Source organism: Notothenia coriiceps, unplaced genomic scaffold (genome assembly GCF_000735185.1).
Source record: "Notothenia coriiceps isolate Sejong01 unplaced genomic scaffold, NC01 NC01_scaffold00017857, whole genome shotgun sequence".
NCBI classification, from domain to species: Eukaryota; Metazoa; Chordata; class Actinopteri; order Perciformes; family Nototheniidae; genus Notothenia; species Notothenia coriiceps.
Genome location: NW_011350558.1, coordinates 134,584 through 148,104, shown reverse-complemented (window position 1 = coordinate 148,104; position 13,521 = coordinate 134,584). Strand labels below are relative to the sequence as shown.

General features: G+C 37.7%; 1 protein-coding gene and 1 long non-coding RNA gene across 2 annotated transcripts in view; both read right to left on the bottom strand.

Moving 5' to 3' along the window:
• LOC104950648 (mitogen-activated protein kinase kinase kinase kinase 4-like) overlaps positions 1 to 6,042 on the bottom strand; it is a 34,601-nt gene extending 28,559 nt beyond the window's left edge. The window contains exons 1-3 of the mRNA XM_010777192.1: positions 6,019 to 6,042; positions 4,639 to 4,755; positions 3,813 to 3,947 (exon numbers count right to left, since the gene is read on the bottom strand). The gene's annotated coding sequence lies outside the window, so the exon portion shown is untranslated. The remainder of the gene's footprint in view (positions 1 to 3,812; positions 3,948 to 4,638; positions 4,756 to 6,018) is intronic.
• Positions 6,043 to 6,047: 5 nt separating this feature from the next.
• On the bottom strand, positions 6,048 to 12,158 carry LOC104950643 (uncharacterized). The gene is made up of 3 exons (XR_798940.1): positions 11,991 to 12,158; positions 7,387 to 7,459; positions 6,048 to 6,135 (listed from the first exon to the last, which is right to left on the bottom strand). It is a non-coding gene; the product is annotated as an uncharacterized lncRNA (long non-coding RNA).
• Between the last annotated feature and the right edge of the window lie 1,363 nt (positions 12,159 to 13,521).

The window sequence follows — 13,521 nt, the reverse complement described above, 5'->3', positions numbered from 1 at the left end:
CTACATTATACTTACTTCAGCTCACCGGCTCACGTAAACCAAAACATTATAGGCGCATTCTTACGCTAGTGACAACATATCGGATGCTCGCTTAAACGCTGCAGTCTCAGGGCATACTCGGTACCGTCTTATGATTTAGAGAAGCCAGTTTTATTTTCTAACTTCCATACTATGACGCCATAAGTATCTAATTACAAGAGAGAAATACGATCGTTTATGGAGCGAAACGATTCAACGCGTTAGTGAATACTAGTCTGTTTACCTCCTCATTACTAACATGTCTGTTTTTTCATAGGTACATGCTACTACATACAATTAGTGGAAATTCACAACCTTACTTTAACATCTACACGTACCAAACACTAACAAAGCCACATAAAAGACCATTCACAAATCCACACCTTCGGAGCCCCAAAATATATATGTGTATCACAAATCTATCATATATTAATGTCTATTACTGTTCATCTTACGTCGCGATTCATGAAACCCGCGGAGTGCGCGCCTATTAAACGTATCTGTGTCGAAATATTCTAAATACCCAGTTGCCTACAGAAAAATCATTTAATAAGCACCTGTCAACCATCTTAGTAGTATTGTAACGTGATGGATCTGATCGACCTAGACTAGCTATACTCTTTAACGTAATCTTTGCCGACTTCATATCAAACGCTTTAGAACTGCTCTCGCTACTTCTCAACGTCATTGACGACGTCCTGATATTTCCAAAGACTATACGATAAAAGCATTATTCGAGACTAGATATATAAGTGTAACGTGTAGACAATCATTGCCATGGTTTAAATACTGCTTGGCATAATAAGATTAATTATCATACAATTACACCTTCTCTTCTAATTATTCATTCAAAAAGATTTAGTCCCTAATATACTATAAAATAGTTTGTGTAATACCAATACATTAGAATATATTAAAATCATAAAATAGTGCGAAGAAGAATATTTCACACCCTTCGTCTGTATGGTCTCCAATTATGACACTTACTAATAATTTAAATTTTATCTAAGCAAATTCATACAAAGCAAAACTAATTCTCTTAACTTCCACAATTGTTATTCCAAGATCCACACCTAAACATCAAGGGGGTTGTTAGTAAAACATGAAGGTATCCTTAATAAATACATAGGAAACGACGAACTCTCGCCGATACTCAATACACACAGACAGCAACCATTATAAATAAAAACACAACATAAGCCTAGAACATTCACTAACCATCCATATTATAAACTAACTTCCAATTATATCATTTATACAAAAATATCCGGCAGCTTAACAAGCCTTCCTTACTCGTAAACAAAATGAAGTCGTCTCACTACTACGAAAGAAAACATAGTCGCTCACGCCGATTAGAAATACACTGGGCTCACGTATATCCTATATATATAAACGACCTTTTTACTTTATACCACAACACTCCGGCCGTGATCGGGCGTCCAGTTGTTCATATCTGTCCTGTCATGGTAATTTACAAGTGTTTCTTTCGAGGTATACTTTATTTTACTATTCTCGTAAAAATTACATAACGCAACCACTTTCAAAATATTATGAACCATTTATAATCCATCTGCTTAGAAGAGGGAATAGTATTGATTACAAAGGCAGTCCTTCTGATCGACTATAAGCAATACGGCTAATCTTTTATACACTTAGACATTTAAGATAATTTTCACCAGGATTTTTCGAGAATTTAATTACTCAACACCGCTATTGTCGTACGTCCTGTCGCGACATATGATTAAAAGGAAAGCGTTTTGCGCCATGAAGACGGGGCATGTCTGAGGCTGGAGTAAGTGTACAGACCTCCAAGACTCGTTCAAGTGTGGCTCCGCAACTGCGAGACGAGTTCACTTCGCAAGTCTGCGCCGGCTGGCTCCGCCCAATTTATGTCACTAGATACCTGCTTCTTTACCATAGACCGCTAGCCGACAGACAGTTATCACCTCCTCTCGACTGCTGCTCGGGTCTGCTCGGTCAGCTTCCGGATGAGGAGGCATTCGTTCGACCAATTTAAAGTAGATAACATTACAAACATTTTTAACAGGGGCCATAATAGCGTAAATAATGTTTGTTTTGGCAGTTATAACTGCATGTAATGTTTTCTACTTTTTTACATCTGGGAAGGCATTTGCCTTCAACAGATGGAAAGTGTCTTGACCAACAACTTAAGTATTTATTATAGCTATGCAGGGCATGCAAACAAGTGAAATGAAGAATACAATTGAAATTGTAATATTGTGGTGGTTCATCTTATAATTCAGTCTATAGAATGCACCAGACAGCATCTAAGACCTGCAAAAATCTAAATGTTCTAGGGGGAGGCCCCCCAAACCCTTCGTGCGTCATTTCGTCCACGCGCATTTTTCAGGGCAATCTCTATTGGGCTCAGGGCCATCTGTAAATTAGCTTAGATGGCCCACAGGGCTCATTTAGCGGTGTGTCCCGCACTCTCATGACTTTCGCCGCTTCCAACATCCGCCCTCGAGCTGGTGGCAAAATACACAACATTGATCGACGAATACCAACTGCCGCTGCTGTTATAGAGTTATTTCATCTTGAAGGTTATGTTCTCCTGCTGTCTTAGCTGTAGCCTTTGTGGTTTGTTCAAGTGCAACTTTGTGGCCATTAAAAGGCAACACAAGGCGACACAAAAGTCAGCCCTGTTGTGACTATTTCTTTTAAAGTGGTTTGATGTGCCTTTAAACCAACGACACAACACTGAAATACATGATGTAATACATGCCCAATCAATCAATGTGTGAAATGATTGGAACCTCTGCGCCAAGACAAGTTCTGCATCTGACAAAATACAAGACATCACATCACATGCTCAACGGGCCTGTCACATCATTAAATGCAGATACATTAAAACTTAATGAAGCATCAGATAGATCCATTAAGCATGCCCAACCTAATGACTAAGAGGCGATCTGTGTAATTAGAATGTAATACATACAGATAGCTCTCTGCCACACACACACAAATAGACGTAATATAACTAGACAGATATTAATAGCATTGGAATACAGTGTCTCCTGCATGAAGAAATCACTGCTCCTAACCTGCTCCTCGGTGTTAATATACACCTATTGAAAACTACTGGGGTGTGGGATGGATTCATTATGCACATGTTCAAATTAATGATTAAAAAAGGGATTTCATATATAGTAAAGAGGACTCTCTATCTTACTTTAAAATGACTGGAAGTGGCAAAGACACTTCACCCTCACACAGTAAAAGGTGATATTTAATTTCCCATAGAGTTGTAAGGTGTTATAAATTAAGCGTGAACAATGTCAAATAAATTTCAATAGCAACTAGATCGAAATGAAAGACCTTAAGAGAGGAAACGGCAGATCAGAAGCAAAACAAAAGGATTTCGGGAAATTCAATCTCCAGGTAATTATGGAAACAGAAGTGCTGTTAAATCATCATTTATTTATATGAACTTAGTTCTTTATATATATTTAATTCTTCAAGATTTAATTAGAGGAGCACCAGCGTACCACACACTGTTCGATGTTAAATGTATTAAAAACATGAGAAGAAATGTCATGTTCCTTGTGCTATGATGGGATTTAAGTTGGTAACGGGTCAAAAGGTTCACTTGAGTTAGAATTATGAGATCAGACAATGAAAACTATTTTCTAGCTAGCTGTGTCGAGGAGAAAATGTTGTTATCACCTGGGCTTGAGTTCACAGAGTTTTGGAGCGAGACACACACACACACACACACACACACACACACACACACACACACACACACACACACACACACACACACACACTACCTGTCTCCTGTCACTCCTCCTGTTTCTCTCCTCCAATAGGATTCTGTTGTCTTGGAGATCAGACTCCTCTCCCAGCAAGACCTCTTGGAGCTCCGCCCACTGAAAGGCGCAGTCTGCCAGCTGCCGTCTCTGTTGCTGGGAAATGCCCAATTGTACCAGTATTTACAAAAATAACACATTAACAGCAGTGAGGCATACTAGGGATCAAAGTCATAGATTTGCGAGAAAATAAAACTTGATGTTTATCCAAATTTCAAAATGAGGTAAAATTGTCCCTGGACAATAAAAACGACACCATTCTTCAAGGGTTTTTTCTTGCAATTTAAAATGTATAATCTCTGATATAAAAATAAATTCCTGCAAAATGTGTGATTTTTTTTCTCTTTATTTACCACTTTAAACTGAGAGTATATCCATGTTTTTATGTTGTAAATGTTGAACTTTATTCTCGAAACCTAACATTTCTCTCAAAGAAACCGGCCACATCCTCCGACTCGAGAATATAGATAAATGTCATTATATATGTTTTAAATTATAAAGGCCTTAATACACTGTAAATCAAGCCAAAACTACAGAACGATTTCTATGAATTTTTGCTGACTTTCTAAAGATCTTGAAGCCATGGTGAGAGCAGTTAGTGGTCAGAGTGAGGATGAGACTCAGCAGGTGGGGAGTGAAACTGACACACTTCTTGTTCAGACGTGATCGATCAAACAACTGGTGAATTTTTTCTAACCTAATTTTCCTCTGAAATGTTGTATCTTCTTCGTACAGAACTATGTATGATAAGTACATACAGGAGAACATATGAATAAGCATCACTTACGTCCTCTAACTTCTGCCGCTGCTCGTGCTGCTGCTGGATCCTCTTCTGCCGGTCGGCCAGGAGCTGCTGCTTGTAGCGCTCCTGCTCCGCCAGCTGCTGCCTGTGCTGCTGCAGAGCCTGGGCAGCAAATATTCAAATACAATTAGGAAAATGAAACAGAAGTAACACTTGATTATAGCTCACACTTTTAATGTAATGTTTCGAATATAAAGTGAACTGGGCTGTGCTGGGCTGAAATCACACTGTGGTACATGAGCTGTGTCTATATGCACTCTTCTGTACTTACAAAGGGAACTTAAGTGTGTCCCAATGTTAAGTATAGCAATATGTTGTAGCCGTATGGTGCACTCAGTGTTAGTATCAAAGTGTTTTTCAATATTTAATAAACATACCAACACCATACTCTTGTCAAAAATAAGACATCGTTAATTACATTTGGTTAATTGAGAAGTCTGTTTTCATTTGGTACCGCGAACGATAATGTTGCTATCTAGCTAGCGAAAAGCCAGTTCCTGAGATTCAAGACAATGCTACACAAAAGTGTTCAGAGTGCTGGACATAGCAGTGTACTAAGTTGGGAATTCAGACTCAGCAAAAACCCACTGCATTTGTTTATTACAACTAATACAACTCCTAATAATAATAATAATGAAAAACTGGGAGGCTATTACCATTTATTATCGTCTCGTTTATTCATTTTACAATCATTAACTGTATCATTTTGATTAAAAAAACGTATATATCATAGTTGATGGCCACAACACAAAGATTTGCTGTCATAAATAACAAATAAACAGAACATTCAAACAATTGAGAAACTACAGCCAGTGACTATTTGGCATCTTGAAACAATGTATTATTATAATTATGCAATAACACAGGAACATGCACTGGGATAAAAGTAAAAGACCAAAACGTCTTTTTGACTTTAGTTGTTTTTGAAAAGCTTAAAATCTAAAATAATTGATTGATGCCTTACGTAAAACATAATATATCATGTCTTTTTTAGATTCAGCACCTTATCATATTCATTTATTTGTTTCTAGCTGTATCTATATAGTCCATACATAATAGAGAAATATGAAAAGAAGGAAAGTAATTCTTTAACACCTTTTTACTTCAGTAATTTAATACGGCTTGGATCGTAAGTCTAAAACATTCCAAAACAGCTGCCACTGGAAACTACATTTGCAAAAAATACTGGTTTTCGATATAATTTAATACAAATGCAAATAAAAAAAGAATCCTAACAGCAGTCAAAAGTTAATTTAGAGTAAGAACTCCGGCATTGTTAATGTTATTAGTACAGCCCTATAATTGACTAGATATTACTCAAGTATTAATTAATGTGTGGACGGTTGTTATGAACTGGAGACCTACCTGTTGTCTTTGCCCCCCGCCTCCCCCCCCTCCCTCTCTGCCCCGTCACGATCCTCCGTCTGTAAGCGGAGGAACTCCCGTCTCAACGTCCACTCGCCGGGAACGTTCACTATGGAGCTGAGAGAGGAAAAGAGGGACGAAAACTGTTAGTGGCAGCCACTCTTATGTAATGAAGTACACTAGAAAACGGATTCCAAACAAAATACTAAATGGCTGACACACACACACACACACACACACACACACACACACACACACACACACACACACACACACACACACACACACACACACACACACAAGGAGAGAGTGCTCAGTTCCTAGTGCCATCTGCTGTTTGACGTCCAGGGACACTAACAGAGAGGACACTGCATCTGTGCATGGACATGTCCTGTACTCATTCATTAGCTTTGCATGTGAGGAGACTTCATTACTACATCATCTACCGATAAGCACTGATAATGATATAGTGAAAATACATTTTTTCAAGTCTTTGGAATATTATTTGCATGTAGGGCTGCACGATTTGTAAAAAAAAAAAAAATGTAAATGGTTTTTTTTAAGGAGAATGCTCATTTATAACATCCCGTACTTTACTACTATTACTAACATACTTTTTTTTATGACGACATAATTCACATTATCACTGAAAAATATATCATGTTTTATTTATTATTAATGAATATATATGATGTAGACTTGGTGGGATTTTTGAAAGAGGATTGGTTCCAAAACGGGATTTGTATCACATCAGTTGAATATTGTTTGTAGACTGGGACTTCTCTGCAGAACCACAACATTTCATTCAGATATTTTTTACCTCCATCCAATATTTTGCTTATTACAATTTAGATTTTGAACTGATCGATATTGCCATTTTTTCTAAAATGTCAATCAATTGAGTAGCCCTTTTTGCATGTTTACCCTGATTCATTGACTTCGTATGCTTGATCTTGGAATCAAAATCAGGATGTTTGCACACGGTTTACACATACAAGGAATTTGCTTAGCTGTATATTGTTGAAAACATAACACACGATATATTCAATTGTAAAAAATAAGCAGGTAAAGAACTTTATGAAAGTCATTTTGAGACTTTTATAAATAAACAAAAAATCTAAAGAAATGGTTAGAAGCCAACCCTAACCCTAAGAAGTGACTACAATAAGAATATCGCAAATTACTCTTAAATGTATCTTTTCATATCAGAATTCAGACTGGTAGTGCAGTGCAGTTTAAAGGTTCAATTGAAGAGAAATGTGCGAATAATACAGATGAATGTGCAATTTTATATATTTGTTGCATTGAAAATCTTCACCCTGTGATTAATTTCTTCAACAAAACACATCCAGTTTGAAAAGCTTTTACCTGGGTTCTCCTTCCTCCTCTGTCACCTCTTCATCGTCTTCGTCACTGCCGCTGTACTCGTACTCTGGACCCTCTGAGAGAGAAAAGAAGAAGATTAGTCATTTGTTTGGTTAATATTGGGTCTTTAAAACCAAAACAAATAAATCCTTGCAAAGAAATAAGATGAAGATGTATTAATATACAAACCCTTTTTTGGGTTTGCCACTGTTTTTATCAAATTAAATAATTATCCACATCTTACTCAGCACTGTAACTTTATTCTTGTATTTTATACCTTTAAATAATATGATTGGCTTGTTTTAATTATATTCTTTTGGCTCTTTAATTTTTTTCATTACATTTATAAATCAATGTAAACTCTCTTATCATGGATAAGTGCTATTTAAAATAAAACCTGACTTGCTTTTTTATTATATTTTTGAGAATGTAATTTGACCTCAAATTAATTGAAAAACAACAGACCACTATTTTTTATAAATAAAATCCATTCTCTCCAGATGTTCTCCAATTTGAAGATTTTCTGATTTTTCTGTTCTGATATTATTATAAACTGAGGATCTTTGGATTAGACTTGGTAGATAAAGCAAGACATTTAAAGACCTCTCCTTGGACTCTGGGAATTTATGACTCTATTTTCAAATATTTTAATTGGTTGATAGATTTACTCTTGAGAATGATAATGTGGAATGTGACCCTCTTTACTCTGGTCATGTATCTGAAACCACTTTTCCACCAAATTAGCTCTGTTTCCGGCTATTCTCTTTTGTTGGTATCTAGCGAAACAACTCTGGTTTTGGACCAGTTTTTAGCAGATTGATTGTAATCAAATCGATGGTGCTCACAATGCACATCGGCAGTAAACATATTGCATTGATTACCTGCAAACTTTGGTTCTGTTTCTACCCAAGAAAATATCGACTTGTGAAAAGAAGCAGAAACGACTATTACATGCCAAAATCCATTTCCAACTCATAGAATATGACACGCCCAATGATATCTTTACGGTTCGCAGTTCAAGGAAAACCAGTTTTTCAGGTTCCGAAGCAATAAAGCCATTGTTTAGCCTGTAACAATATGCTTAAGTAAATTAATTGGGTCGGTGGATAGCTCAGTGGTTAGAGCTGGCGGCCCATATGTGGTTAAGCTGCCTAAGCCGTAGTTCAAATCACGGAAACGTCAGGCAGGGCCCGTCCCACATCTATCAATAAAGAAACTCTCTGGCCCAAAAAAATATTATTGAAAAAAATGATAGCTGTGTATGTAGCTTATAGTGGCATTTAAAGAACATTTGAGTTATCTAGCTAAATGTTGTACGACCACATTCGATGCACACCGGTGAATGCTGTGCGATATTAATGAATTAATAATAATTGAACGGTACATTCCAACAACGTTCCGAGTTATTGCCAGTGTGCTCTGTCGCTCAGAGTGACTATTTACAAACGAAAGCTTTGAACGGTTCAACTGGGGAAAAAAACGTATGAACCAAGCAGCTTTTTTACTATAAAACTAAGCACTTGGTGTTCATCCAAAAAGAGGTGTGGTTATGGGTGCTGCCTGGCGTGAAGGCCTCTGGTGTGTTGATGTTGTAGTTCTGCTTCTCTGGCTCACTAAAGTGTCCAATGTTTGATAGGAAACTTCTCCATGCCTGCTGTCTCGCTCCTTTATCGTTTGCTGCCACTAGCAATTTTGTCATTATCGAAGCCACACAAAAGTACAGTGTGGGCAAACTTGGCCAACAACAAAGTAAATGAGAGTCTTGTTTAGTGGGAGACATATGGGACGGAGTGGTTACACCAACAGCATTGCTGAATCATCTAATTTCGGACTCAAATGCAGTCACTCAAGAAGTTTTCTCTCCTTTTTCGCCTCCTACCGTGGGACCCATAACACATGTGAATTACCCACACACATCATTGCTATGGAGCTATTATTTAGGTACAACTGTTTTTAAGTGTAAACAAAACCTAATAGTTTGGATTGCAGATTGGAAAATTGTTTCAGTAAATCCCAGCACAGGCCAGTTCCAGGGGGCTTATTGTCCAGAGGCCAGGGAGATGGGCCAGCCAGATTAGCATAACAACATTTGGCCAACATATGGTGTGAAAGTAGCTAGGCTAACTTGAACATTAACTCGACGCGCCATGTGTTCCCATTAACACGCTAAAAGGTGCATTTCTGAGCCAGAAAGAAGGAGGAAGACGGACAAATTCTGCTTTTGCAATGAAGGGAGGAAACTCTGTTGCAGTGATGTCATGTTTCAAAGTTTTGGCTCACGCTGAAGAGCAATTTGAAGGTTAATGCCTACTTTTGCTGACTGAGAAGTGACCGCTTCTGTTTTTTTGTGGATCATCTTCCAAAATATAGACCAAGCTAAGGCCAAACTACACTCCTAGCTAAAAATGTCACATTCTTTTTGCATCATATCCGCAGCGAAATGTTTTTATTTTATTATTTTTAGCAGCAGAGACTTTTTCCCACATGTTCTTAGACTACCAGCTTTTACACACACACACACACACACACACACACACACACACACACACACACACACACACACACACACACACACACACACACACACAGTGTTTTTATAAGCTAACTGAAGATTAGAACCAGATGATCATTCTGTTTCCTCCTTCCTTTCCCTCTCAGCTTCTCTCACTCTCTCTCTTTGTTTCTGTTGTCACCACTGTCTCTCACCACTCCCCAAATGGAGATGAATAAACCCTAATAAAAAAATGTCTTCTTTAAACATCAACATGAAAACGCCTACCCTGACTCTCAGTTTGCTTTCCGCCACATATTCGGCTCATCATCCAGAATATAATTCATTTATTTGTAGAGCAGGATGGGGATACAATTCTCCACCCCTCCGCGTCCCTATTCTTAATTTCTTTCTTTGTCAGCCTTTTGGCTCCAATCTTCTTTCATTCTCTCACTCATTTTGTCTGGCCGTCTCACTGTTGCCCTTCCTCTGAATACAAATCAATTAAAAACTGGCAAAAACTGGTGTAAAGTTCAAATAGGCAACCAGTTGTCCAACCAGTTGCACTGAAAAGCATTTGAAGCGATTTAATTAGATGTATGGATGAAAATGTATCTTAAAGGGGCCCTATTATGCTAATTTTCAGGATCTAATTTCTATTTAGCTCCTCTACTGTGAACCGCCTCCATGCTTAAATGCTCTTTATTTTTCTCATACTGCCTGTGCTGCAGCACCTCTTTCACATATAATGTACGGTTTGGAGTGCTAGCAAATAGAAGCGCAAGTGTAACATAATGATGTCACTATGATACAGAAGTAAACAAAGGAGTCCAATGGAGACGTGTCATACATGGGGGAGTGTGTGGGAGAGAAACTCCCTCTGGAGGGAACTTAGGGAATATATCCTTTACAGACCATTTACATGCACAAAAACCCAAAATTCTGGTTTCAGTATATTGCAGTAATAATAGACAGTTTTGGATGTTAAAAAGGTCGGGTTTGCATCAATGCAAAAGAAGATGGTTAACACTAGAAACTAAATAAAATATTTCCAAAAACAGCATGCTATGAATGAGCAGAAATGCAGAGGTTTTAACAGCCTGTGAGAAGCAGCTGCTGGGCCCATTAGTGCAGCTGGTGCACTCTCTGAGCTGAGTGTGTTCATACTTCTTATTCCACTACAAGTGGCCTGAAACCCAGCTAATGCAGGGACACAGGGACACATGATGGAACATGTATTCTGGGAAGTGGCCTATTTGCAAAAAAGGTTTTATTAGTTATCTAAAGAATTTATAAAAGGGCCCTCGACTTCCTGGGAATCAGCTCTCCATACCTAAATAATTATAACAATGTAGGACAACAATCTCAATCCCTGTGCGTTTTTGTTTTATAATTATGTTATGACTCAATTTGACTCTTAGCACACTGAACACTTGCCCAGTGTGTGAATTTCATCGGAGAATCGTCAAATTGTAATTGGCGGCTGTAACCTCACCAGAAGTGGTGGTTGTTGCTAGCTAGCAACGTTGTTGTCTCCGATAGCGAATCATTACAGACTGATCAATGAACACATTTGAATTAACGGGGGCTTCTTTTCAACACTGGCATCGTGAATAGTGGTACGTTTATTCAAATACTACAAAAAAAACACAAGTATAACTTTTTTTTGTATAGTGCCATGTTCAACAGTACAACTGCAATCACAGCTGTTGCCACAACTTCAACATTTGAAATGGAAAAGTGTCCAAACTTTGGTTTGAAGGTAAATCAACTACCCAGAACCATTTTATTGCCCAAATGTGAATGATTAGGGCCTAAAAGTTGTATAATGCGCCAAAACCCGAATCCAGAGTTATTTCCTCTCTCCTCTCATTTGACTGAGCCAAGAACAGCTATGACAGAGCAGATTGGAGGCGGGGTTTAAGGATAAAGCAAGTGCTCATGCTCTATGGGCCGAGACATGGTATTAAACTCTCTAGAGTCATGCCAAATTGCCTTCAAAGGCCACTGAGCAACTTTATAGGAATGAACAGTACCCTCTCTCCAACGCTGTACCCAGTTCTCTTTATCCATCCATTGTTTAGAACTCTGTTATGCTTAAACTATTTTTACTCACCTTTCTCTTTTTTCTTTCTGGTTCTATCCAGGTGATCTTTGAGCATGATGCGCACTTGTCTCTCGTTGGCCAGATCCCGGATGAAAGCGTGTCTCAGCAGGGTGTCGGTGTTGGGCCGGTGCAGGTGGTTCTTCACCAAACAACTATCGGTAAACGACAAGAAACGCTTCGACCTGATGAAGAGAGAAAAAGACAAAAATTGTTAGCATTACAAACTCCTTCCAAATGTTTAAGGACAGCTGAACACACATTTTAGATTAGCATTTTATTAGTTATTAGTCGCCCTATAATTGGTCTTCCAGTCTTAATTATTCTTAGTTTTTTAATATTGTCATATTGATTTGTTATTTGTATTAATTAATTTTGTTTATGTCTGTTTTACTTATACTGTGTGGGTAATCAGTTGTGAACTTTTGGATTATTATTTATTAGCTTTGCCTATTTTACATCCATGTTATCATATATATAATGAACACATGTGTTTTGTGCCATATTGTTAAAACACTTTAAGCTGCATCCTATGTATGGGTTATATGTGTGGTGAAAAGTCTTCCAGGTAGCCTTCACATTGCACAGTCTTAGTCAGTTATTGAAATGTTAATATCCCAATTCATTTATTCTCAACTGCGCACTTTAACTTTCAGTTGCACTTTTTAATCATCATTGTTTGTTTAGTCAGATTTTCTGTAAAGCTGTCTGTGTTAAAATGGCCAGCTTAAAGGTGGGGTAGGTAAGTTTGAGAAACCGGCTCGAGAAACACTGTTTGTTATATTCCATGGAATGCTCTTAACATCCCGATAGCAATGAATATCTTAAGTGCTTTGACAAAAAATCCATAAAGCCGTAGTACTGTAAAAAGCATGACCAATCATCTGAGCCGGCCCGGCTAAAGTAACTGGATGGCCGACCTGCCTGTCAGCCTTCCATCTGTGCACAAACTTATCTCGTGCCCTCATTGGTCATGTGCACGTTCGTGTGTGTTGGAGGAGGGGCTCTGTAAGGAAGTGGCAGATTTTTTCCGGTTGTGTATTTTCAAATTCTAGCGCATCTATAAATAAACTTGAGTTGACAAGTGGGAAGAGGCTTAACGGAGCAGACATTTGAAACACATGTAACCTAAAACCCCAAACCTGTACTACATTAAATAGGTTGAGGCGTAGTATTGACTAGAATCCTTATCATGAGATTGTTGAAAGATTCAAATATGTTTTTTTTAACTTACTTTCATTTAAATAATCTGTTAATAACATTAGCATAAAGAGGACAATACTTTAAAGCAGCACATATTAAGTGAATAAAGTGTATCCCAGTCAGAAACCAAAAAAGTGAAGGAAACTAAGAAATGTGTAAATGAATATGCATTCAAATGACATGAAAAGAGAGAATAAGGTAAAGTCTAAAACAGGGAAATGTAACAGACCAATAAAAAAACAGCAGGTTCATTAATCAGACATATTTTAAAACAAACCGCATTAAGATATTAGGTTAAACTCACCCAGATCTTGTAAGATAGTAATCACTTGTCACATTA